We start from the raw sequence: 12,148 nt of genomic DNA, 5'->3' as shown, positions 1-12,148 counted from the left end.
AACATCATTCGTAGAGTTCAATCATCTCTCTCTCTCTCTCTCTCTCTCTCTCTCTCTCTCTCTCTCTCTCTCTCTCTCTCTCTCTCTCTCTGTGCGTGTGTGTGTGTGTGTGCGCGCGTGCGCGCGCGCGTGTAGAGAAGTTGGTAGCAGCTTAGTGCCCGAGGTGTGATGGGTAATTAATTTATAATTTCCTATCCCAGTCCGAGGCTCAGACCGCACAGACTTATTTAAAAAAAAAACAATAATAATAATAATAAAAAATAAAAAATAAAAATCTCGTAAGAATATTGGTATTGTTTTGTTTATTGGCATTTAATTCATTAAATTCACAAACATTTGCAAAACCGACCAAACAAAATGAAGCAGTCTGAATGCACAAAGACCGATTCAAGCGTGGCCATTATCACGTGACACCAACCATATATTTATAGCTTCCGGTATCACGATCATCCGATTTGCGCATGTCGTAAATATTTTGTTCCTAAAATGACAAATAATCAAAACAAAATCAGATATCATATTTCTCAACTATTGCGGCTTCACAATAAGCTTCATAATTAATGTATTATTCAGAGGCGGATCTAGTGGGGACTTAGGGGTCCGCCCACCCTCCTAAATATTGCGACAGTTATAATTTTATTATATATTAATTTTCATTTTTTTTAAAGATCTCCCTCCAAACCTCCCCCAAAGTTCCCTTGGAATTCCGCCTCATGTCATTGCCACTCCCCACCCCCACCCCCAAATGGATTTTTTTTCTGGATCCGCCACTGTTAATATTAGTGAACTAAGATAACAATTCGCTTAACAGCTGTTCAATGTCTTTAATAATTTCCTCTTCTGGAGCATACGTGACGTAACGAAGCACTGGCTTGCCGTGACCGTTGATGAGGATTTTTTCAAAGTTCCACCGAATGTCGTTGGTCTTCATTGGGTGGTAGAAGATACGCTTCCCTGGCTCGTAAAAATCGTCTCTGGGTGAGGGACAAAATGACTGGAATAGATAATTATAAAGTGTGAAAATTAATTACTGATAAAAGGGGGTTAAGCCTTGAGGAGGGGAGCGATGATCTGGGGACAACCCCCCCCCCTCCCCCCAAAAAAAACCCCCCCACAAAAAAAAAAAAAAAAACCAACCCACAAAAAATAACAATAAACGCACAAAAAACCCACAAAAAATAACAATAAACGCACAAAAAACAAACAAACAACAACAACAAAAACAAACAAAAACAAAACAACCCCCCCCCCCCCCCCCCCCAGCTAACCTACCTTACACAATTTCCGCCCGAAATGTTCCAGGAAATACACAATTTTGTGTTTTAGGTCTCATTACACAGAAGTCATCTGCCATTGAAATTCATGTTAAATTGCCCAACTTCAAATGAAGATTGCCAATAGAACGAGTTCTTCTTGGCACTAACAACATACACCATTGCGAACATACATTATATAAGAATTTATTTTCACTCCAAAACTGAGAAAATTTCCGTCTCAGTTTTTTTGCTATATGAACGCATCTGACTGTAGTACCGGTCGGAACAGGTGGTTCATTAACCGATTCACTCCGGCTGTCTCTTGCGCTATACACCCATCTCTCAAAAAGTCAATGCACAATATTACAAAACAACATGGGCAAAATAAAACCAGAAGGCTTATCATTAAACATATATATTGATTTAATTCTTCTCCAATTCATAGAATGAATATGTGAACCACAACTTGTGTCATTTTTAGGAATTATGGACCGTGATGAATGAACTCTCGCCCGGAAGTGAACTTTGTAGTGAGACCTTAGGCCCAATCATGGATACCGATGGAAGGAAATGTTTTATTTAACGACGATTATATGACGACAGACATATGATTAAGGACCACACAGATATAGAGAGAGGAAACCCGCTGTCGCCACTTCATGGGCTACTCTTTTCAATTAGCAGCAAGGGATCTTTTATATGCACCATCCCACAGACAGGATAGTACATACCATGGCCTTTGTTACACCAGTTGTGGAGCACTGGCTGGAACGAGAAATAGCCCAATTGAGCCACCGACGGGGATCGATCCCAAGCCGATCGGATACTGATGGAGTTATAAGACTGGCATACATCAGGGCCGAACACTGACAAAAATCATAGGATAGCAATGCAAAGTGAAGCGATACTGCACCTTTAAATATGTATAGAGTGGATGTTCGTTGTTCCCATTGACTTCGATTTTTTGGAGCATCGGGAAGTTTGGCTTGAAACCATGTCCGGGTCTGACGTATTGGAGGTGGTTGAGAATTTCTGTACCGTTCTTTCCGGGGTCTTTCTGTAAACAAAAAATAAATCAACACGTAAATCAATAAATAAATAAACAAACAATTAAATAAATAAATAATTTAACTAAACAGGTCTCTGAAAACTGCGAGAACGATCGTTTCGTTCACGCCATCGTTCGCGCAAGTCTAATATTCTTTGTTCGCGCAAGTCTAATATTCTTTGTTCGCGCATTAAATTTAGGAATTCATTGACATGGCTATGTTAGGTTACCAAAAATTATTATTATTCATTACTAATAATTAATTAATTAATTAATTAATTAATTAATTTATTTATTTATTTATTTAATTCTAAGTGGACCTAATGTGTACATACTTGGATTATTTAACTGTACTGACGATCGTAATTCCACAAAGAGTGGCTTATGTAGTTTTATTTTTGTTTTATTTTGTGTATATGTGACGTACATAAGGTGATACGTTAATACATTCTTTCTTACACCCCATTGGTAAGGACATCATTTGTTCTTTTTGATAACGCACACTGTTAAACCATATGCGTGTGATAACAATACAAATGGCTGCTCCTATGCTCCTAGGTGATGACCAGGTCGCCAATGTCATACCATCCAATGGAGAAAAAAACCCATGATCGAAATAGACCAATCAGTAACATACACGATAACATTGACTTGTCTGTGACGCATAAGTTAACTACAACAGTGGCGTAGGAAGGTTCCAAAAAGTATATATATATATATATATATATATATATATATATGTATATACATTGGTGGCACCTAAGTCTGTGCACCTAAGCATTTGTGTTATATTTTAAAGTTAAAATATTTCTTTAAAAATATTTGTTTCACCGCCACAGTACAATGGAACAATAAACGTGTTACAACTAAAGCTATTTTAATTTTAATGTTTTTTAAACTCAAGTAAGGAGCACATTTTTAGTGGGACCCCCCTGCATTTACTGGCCTGCATGACGGCACATAAGTCTGCGCAGCAAACAGTAAAACAACCACTTCTGTCGCTAATGTTTACATAAAACAGCAACAAACTTTTATAAGTTCTAAATAACAAACACTTCCTGTTATAGTCTGTTTCAGAAACATTTAGATTGTGCAAATGAGATAAATATAAATGGTGTTCCATGCTCCTTAGTTTGGACAACACAAAATGACAATATAAAAAAAGCCAATGTAAAAATATTTGATCATTATTCAACAGAAATTCTGTTATTAACTGTGTAAATGAGCACAAATAGTGTTCGTTAGACATATAGGACAATCAATGATAATTTTGAAACAGACTATAGCTAAACTAGGCCATGCTGTAAGTGCAGTCTTTAAAGTCTGTGTGCAGCCATTTTGCATTGTGTCACTCGGAGGGAAATTCAAAGTATGCTTGGATGTTTACGTCAACAGATAAAATAAGACATTCATTTCATTTATGGATTCATAAATTACAATATTAGGTATGTATTGAAGCTTCCATGTAAATTTATGTAAGTTGATATGCAAGGTTGATCATTACAACGTTGACAGACACGTGTTGACAGGTGATAGAAAAACACGTTGATCGAGGCTGGCAAAAGTATACTTTTAGTGCATTAATTCAGAGTTTTTTTCAATAAAAGTGTTATCGATCAGTTTTATACATATATTCACAATCAAGATGTGTTGTTTTAACAACGGTTTTGTGAATTAAATTAACGTTGTTTGTTTGTTTACAAACATACCCCGACACTTGTTTCAAGACGTAATGTAACGTCATTAACGTGCGCAGACTTTTGTGCCGCGCAGACTAAGGTGACATGAGTGTATATATATATATATATATATATATATATATATATATATACTGAACAAAATAAGAAACTTCCGATTTGTACATATAGTATTTGTTGTGTTAAAGAATTCATTGTGTAATGAAATTATATAGGTAGTATTAGCCTTGAGCTGTATTATCAGGATTCATGAATTTTATTGATTATTTTTGCACTGTTAATCGTCGACAATGTGAAATTCAATTTGCACGTGCATGCATGGTTCGACATGTCCCGTGTAGTATTCGGTCACTTTGTTTTACTTGTCTTACTGACATTGTTGTCAAGTGAACGAAAACGCTTCAAAATTTGTAAAAAAATTAACGTTTTTTACATTGTAGCATTTTTAGTATGCCAAGAATACCCAATAATTTACGCGAACGGGCGATTGGCATGCTTGATGCTGGCATGTCGACAGAAGACGTTGCAAGGCATGTTGGGAGTTCTAGTCGAACAATACGAAATCTTCGCGTAAGATTTCGAACGACAGGAAGCATCAACTACTTGCCACGTCGTGGACGTCCGCGTGTTACAACGCGTGGTCAAGACCGCTATTAGTCCATGGGCCAGAAGCCAATTTTTCATGATTTGGTACCACCCAGAGGGACAAAGGCTCATAGGTTTTTTTTGGTAGGTCTATGCATGTAGATAATAAAATGAGGTGATAGCCTTCCATATCGAGTAGCTTTCTGTCATTTTCACCCTGAAAACTAAATAGAGTGCGGAAAACATTTTGAAGCAAATTTTGTGGGTAGGGGAAACTTAATATGGAATAACTTTCCTTAGAATCACCCTTTCATAACAATTCGCCATTCAAAATGTGTGTTTTGAAGCCCACTAACGATTACATATCATAATATGCAAATGAACCACAAAAGTATTTCATCAGAGGTCAAAAGGTCACCGATTTTGAGTCAAGCTCAAAATTTGCGGATTTCAGCTTTGCCTCGTCATCTATTAGCACATTTGCCAAAATCAGGGCTAGAAATGGCTGGAAACTGTGTCAGAAGGCATTGCCAACCATTTAAAGGTACCCATGTTCAGCCATCTAGAAAAATATTGAAACGGAAACAAACGAGCCAAGGTCAGTCTTTGAAGAAATTGATACTTTTATGATATATCAAATTAACCATCAACATTAACTAACACACCACCCTATTAGAACAAATAAACACTCAAAATGTTTATTATGAAGTGCTCTTGGTATTTGATGTCTTTTAAAGAAAATTATTATTGGCAGGTATACAAGTAGGTCACCAGAGGTCAAAAGGTCACTATTCAGTTTTCTATGATTTGATGGTACCAACCAAGCTGATTCTGTAAAATAAGGATGGAAACGGCTATGAGAAAGTCATAATAAACACCTGTGGCTGTGTCTGAGCACCCTAATTCAGTTTTTGTTTTCAGATTGAACAGGTACAGGCTAGTGGAAATCTTGAAATTCCATCAACGTTTCATTGAACTGATCTTTAAAAAATTATTACTCCCCATTCAAACTATTGTCAATAGATGACAATAGCTGTTTATTTCAGTTTCACCAAATGGAGGTAGAATGTAATCATTTGCATTTAGTTCCTAAGTATCTTTGCAGCTTTGGCCACATATACTTGGTAAGTTTGCAGTAGGCAATATATACATTATTCATAAACTGTGATCTGCAGTAATAAAATGTATCTTATCTTATTTTATCGTATACATTTAGTGCCACGTCCACTTAGACTATTGAACAACACTGTAGTATTTGAGGGTCACAGGTTTGGTACTGCATATAGGAACGCAGGACTGGCTTTATCAAAAGACCGCCCCCACCCCTGGTCACATATTGGGACATTTGCCAAAATCAGGCCTAGAAATGGCTGGAAACTGTGTCAGAAGGAATTTCCAACAATTTAAAGGCACCCATGTTCAGCCATCTAGAAAAATATTGAAACTGAAACTTATACTTTTATGATATATCAGTACTAACACCAACATTAATATCAGTACTAACACCAACATTAACTAACACAACAAACACCCTATTAGAACAAATAAACACTCAACACGTTTATTATGAAGTGCTCTTGGCATCTGATGTCTTTTTAAGAAAATTATTATTGGCAGGTATAAAAGTAGGTCATTAGAGGTCAAAAGGTCACTATTCAGTATTCTATGATTTGATGGTACCAACCAAGCTCATTCTGAAAAATAAGGATGGAAACGTCAATGAGAATGCCATAATAAACACCCGTGGTTGTGTCGGAGCACCCTAATTCAGCTTTTGTTTTCAGATTGAACAGGTACAGGCTAGTAAAAATCTTGAAATTCCTTCAAAGTTTTATTTAAATTATCTTTCAAACTAGTGTCAATAGATGGCAGTAGCCGTCTGTTTCACTTTCACCAAATAGAGGTAGAATGTAATCCTTTGCATTTAGTTCAATTTCTAAGTATCTATACAGCTTTGGCCACATATACTTGGTAAGTTTGCAGCCCTTTAATACATAGGCCATATATACATTATTCATAAACTGTGATCTGCAGTAATAACATGTATCTTATCTTATTTTACCGTATACATCTAGTGCCACATTCACTTAGACTATTGTAACAACACTGCAGTTTTTGAGGGTCACAAGTTTGGTACTGCATATAGGAATGCAGGACTGGCTTTATCTAAAGACCACCCCACCCCTCTGGAGTAGATGCAATTTATTCATTCTGTCTACTGATGAATAGCAGGTTGAGCAATAGTGGGTATATCCTAAGATGATGAAATGGTTTTCATTGTTGTTCCATTCTGGCAGGTCACTGGTCTTATTATAAAAACTTACGGCGAAGAGCCGGAGTGTGGATCATGTGCATATACTTTGGTGTAAGGCAAAGACACGGGTGTTAGGTAAAGGCACTGGTCACATCAGGGTAGCAGTTCCATGCACCCTGTGGGGTCCTTTTACCTGTTTTTGCAAATAAAGCAGGAGGAGTATTATATCCTGTTAACCTATGGAAAAGAAGCAGGGACAAGTATGTATCTTTTCCAAGGACGTCATATATACCACTGATTTGATGATATGTAAAGAATTTACCTGTACCACAGGCAAACCATATTCTCACATTTGTTTTACCCCAGGTAAACAAATGATGGAACTTGCCAATTGGGACGACATATATATTTGTGTTAACAGTGCGCACATAATGGCTGGTACAGTCGTTCATAATAATGTTCTGTACATGAATTAAAAGTGTGATGTCTGACTCCTCATAGTCATATGGTGGCATTGAACGAACATTTGCTTGAAGAATAACTGTAGCACCAAACGTAATGGTTATTTCTCTTCGTGGCAGTCTACGGTGGCAATATTGGTAGTGTGGAGTATTATTTAGTTCCTCTTTGTTGGCTGGATCACGTAAAATGTCAGTTCAGTTTCATAGAACCTTGTTTTTATATTTCATGAGTATGCTAGCAACGTCCTTTTTTTTCTTTTGACATAAACATAATATTATATGGATGATAATAAGATGAATGGTGAAACAACAGTACTTCCATTTCGGTATGGGACTATTGACAGAGCCGTGGCCCGTGTTCTCTGTCAGATGATCTCAGTATCACCCGAGCCCGGGATATACGAATCCTATAGTGTTTGTCGAGTAATCATTCCCATGTTGGGTCAAACATTCGCGGAAAATGTTTTTATTGCATCCAATACCGACCTCCTTGCGTTGGTATAGGACACATACATCATAAACAATAATAAAAGCATCCACGGGAGAAAAGTAAAGAAAAGGTATTCAAGGAAGTAGGCATCCTGGCTAAATAGAAATCCCTGGCCTTGCTGCTCATCAAACATCTTCAGAGGATGTTAACACTACTTCGCGTTTTTTCGGAAAAAATAGATAGCCAGTCTGATATGCATGGAACTGCTACTCTGATGTGACTTGTGTCGTTACAATATGACACTCAACTCTTACACCAAAGCAGACACAGATGGTCCATATCTCCAGCGAGTTCAACGCATTACAATTATCTTGTATGATAAATTCAGTGACCTGAAAATTGTCAATGAAGCAAGGGGAAGATGATAAAAACCATTTCATTTACACCAGGATGCCCGACTGTGAGCACACAAAACAGGTTGCCTACCAAGATGAATTATGGCTCATCAGTTACCAAAATGTACCCACTCGTCGGAGGGGTGGGGATGGACGTTTGATCAAGACAGCCTTTCTATTTGTAGCCTATAAGACCTGCAGTAAGTTAAGTGGGTGTCATCCCATTACGACTGTCAATTGTAATAGGTCTTAAAGATAAGATTATAGCGTTACCTACACAATAATGGACAAATCGATACACTCTTTACTTGGGACGTTTGGGTGCTTAATAAATGGATTTGCTTAAAATTACACGACCAAGCTTCTATTCGTTTGGGTCTGTTAGTAATAATAGTAAAATAGGTAAAGTGTTTGTTAAAGTGTAATTATTAAGTATGGTTTCCGTAGATGTGTCCCAAGCTATTTTGAGTTATTATTTTAATGGCTGGCCAAAAACATAATGCTAGCGTGCTGAACATTGAAAATGTCCATCATGACCATATATAGGTGACATTTTGACCTCTTTAGGCCTACTTCATGCTTCAGTTACTCACAAAAATACACACCTGCTTTGTAATAAATATTTTGTGACACTTATTGTCATTATAGTGTGATTTAAGGTTGATGTTGGTGTTAGTACTGATATATTATAAAAGTATCAATTTCTGCAAAAACTTACCGTGGCTCGTTTGTTTCCGTTTCAATATTTTTCTACATGACTGAACATGGTGCCTTTAAATTGTTGGAAATTCCTTCTGACACAGTTTCCAGCCATTTCTAGGCCTGATTTTGACAAATGCCCCAATAGATGACGAGGCAAAGTTGAAATCCGTAAATTTTGAGCTTGACCCAAAATCGGTGACCTTTTGACCTCTGGTGACCTACGTTTGTGGTTCATTTGCATATTATGATATGTAATCGTTAGAGGGCTTCCAAACACACATTTTCATCGTCATCGTCTAAATCGTCTTAATTGGGCACGTGTACACACTCGTTGGATACGGCGACGCTGGAATACCGTTCTTTTTTCGGATGAATCCAGATTTTCTTTACAACGTGGTGATGGCAGGGTGCGCGTCTACTGTAGGAGAAATGAACGCTATGCTGATTGTTGTGTTCTTGAACGAGATCGTTTCGGGGGTGGAGGTTGTGTCATGGTCTGGGCAGCCATTGCCCATGGTTATCGTTCACCACTAATCGTCATTGATGGCAATTTAAATGCTCAACGTTACCGCGATGACATTCTCGCTCATCACGTCATTCCTCTGTTCCATAAAAACGCCAACATCTCGATTTTTCAGCATGATAATGCCACCTCTCATACAGCTAGAGACACTGTAAATTTTCTTAGGACAAATAACATTGATTTCATTGATGACTGGCCCGCTAAAAGTCCTGATCTCAACCCCATCGAGCATGTCTGGGATAGTCTGGACAGACGATTGAGGCGTCGTCCCAACCCACCCGCTAACGTCAACGAACTTCGTCAAGCGCTCATTCAGGAATGGAACAATATTCCACAGGCAGAAATCAACACTTTAGTCAATTCTATGCGCCTGCGATGCACTGCAGTGGTCAATTCAAGAGGTGGTCATACCCGTTATCAAGTGGTTTTTTTTTAACCCCTACCACACTTGTTCAAAAGTTCTCCCAGTTTCTGTTAACCTATGGCCATGATTTTTGCACCAAACGATGCATCACGGAACACTCTTTAAACGCATATATAACAATTATTCCCCCGGTTTGTTTTCATCAAGTTATGTTCAGCAAAGTTAGCGGAAGTTTCTTATTTTGTTCAGTATATATATATTCTTAAAAAATGTAGGGGAACTCTAATAAGAATTTACAATTGCCAACATTGTAAGGTATATTAGCTGTGGGGAATGGCTATATGATAATAGTGAATTAATTGGGCAAACATTACAACCGGTAGTTCAGTATTACAGTAGGTTTTATGACCACCAAAGATCTTGAAGGACGATTGGGGTCAGAAGTGAAATTTGAAAGTTCAAGGTTTTTTTATCAGCAAATCGCAAATTCAAACAATAAAAATTACTAAAACAAAACAATAACAACTGTATGATCAACAGAATGAAAAAGATTGACAGAAATAATGTTCCACAGTAATTAATGGACCTTCCTGGAAATTGTCAAAATCGAGAATGACACCCCACGCACGTGTACGGGGCAAGTGCGTGATGCATGTGCAAACTATGGAATGTGTTTCGGTGTACTAGGACGTCTGTGGTCAAAACGTATGTTCGGTCTAATAGTTGATATTAACATTAATATTTCAGGTTCCCCTACTTGTTTTGAAGAGTAATATATATATATATATATATATATATATATATATATATATATATATATATATATATATATACCATCGCTGCTGCTATAGTGGATCAAGAAAACTCCCCCCCCCCCCCCGCCCCAACCGCTTCCTACGCCAGTAAACAAGCGTTAGGGCCGTATACAGGTTTTAGTTCGAAAGGCGTTTAAAATTATTTCAACGATGTTTTTGAGGACATCTAAGAAATAGAATACTATACCCAACAACGAAAGTTTAGCTAATATTAAAAGAAATGGTATAACATTTATAAATTAACCTAATTTTATTAATTAGTATTCACATCTGAAATGTTTACCATTGACAAACAACATAAACTCATCAACCTTTGCCTTAACACAACAGGAGGACCTATTCAACCATGGCAAATTTAAACGTCATAAAAGATATTTGCTAAACGTTCGTTGTTGAGTATACATTTTTGACCCTTAGATACCATTTATCTTACAACTCATTGTTTAACACCCATACATTTTATAACAATCCGTTGTAAGATAAATATTATCTAACGGCCACTCGTGTGGTATTTTCGTTGTCTGTCTGTCTGTGTATGTGTATGTATCACACAGTGGTTTCTGGGATTTTTTAATGTAAAATTGATCTAATGTCTTACCAAACCGAACTGGTTACAAGGAAACCCAATGACGCTGAAATTCTTGTAGTCCCCGTTGAGTGCATTCAGGAAGTGATACTGCGGCGTCGCTCGTCAAAAGCCCGCCACGTTGACGATCAACAGAACCTGGCCCCTGTAGTCGGAGAGGTTCACCACGTGTTCGCCGTGGATGTCGTACGGGCTGTAGTCGTACACAGACTTGTTGGACTCATTCGACTGGAAACAGCACACCTTCGTTCGTTCCCCGCTCACCAACGTGCACGTGCACGCAGCAAGCAGGGGTAGAAGCGCGCGCAACATTTGCGCAGACGATATAAAAGTTGTGTCGCGCGAAGCTGCACGTTCTGTTAAGACAGACGACAAACCAGCGGTCGTCTGTTTTTAATGTCGTTGCTTATCTCGACAATGAAGTAATTTGAGAGACAATAACAAAAGATAATAACAAGAGGGGAAGTGTCAAAAGGAAAGCAGCCTATGTTTTAGAATGCAGGCCTAGACCCACTAAGCAGAGTCAGCAAAAGTTAAAGTTATTGTTTTATAACTACACAACTAGAACATTTTTTAAAGTTTCTTTTGTTGGATGAAAATAAAATAAAATCAGAGAATGGGTCCACTGAGATGGTCGATCCTATGACACATACACCTCAAGCCAGTACTTTACCGACAGAGCTAGATGGGGGGGGGGGGGGGGGGGGGAGGGATGGGGAATAAAATCAGAGAATGGTTCCACTGAGGTGGTCGATCCTATGACGCATACACCTCAAGCCAGTACTCTACCGACAGAGCTAGATGCCGGGGGGGGGGGGGGGGGGGGGGGGGGGGATGGGGAATAAAATCAGAGAATGGTTCCACTTAGGTGGTCGATCCTATGACGCATACACCTCAAGCCAGTACTCTACCGACAGAGCTAGATGCCGGGGGTGGGGGGGGGGGGGGGGGGAATAAAATCAGAGAATGGGTCCACTGAGGTGGTCGATCCTATGACGCATACACCTCAAGCCAGTACTTTACCGACAGAGC

General features: G+C 38.3%; 1 pseudogene; it reads right to left on the bottom strand.

Annotated features, from left to right (window-relative positions):
- Positions 1–283: 283 nt before the first annotated feature.
- On the bottom strand, positions 284–11,530 carry LOC121376948 (annotated as a pseudogene).
- Positions 11,531–12,148: the final 618 nt, after the last annotated feature.

The sequence above is a fragment of the Gigantopelta aegis genome, chromosome 7 (assembly GCF_016097555.1).
Source record: "Gigantopelta aegis isolate Gae_Host chromosome 7, Gae_host_genome, whole genome shotgun sequence".
NCBI lineage: Eukaryota > Metazoa > Mollusca > Gastropoda > Neomphalida > Peltospiridae > Gigantopelta > Gigantopelta aegis.
Note: the sequence above shows the minus strand (reverse complement) of the source record. Positions and strands in the feature narration are given on the sequence as shown.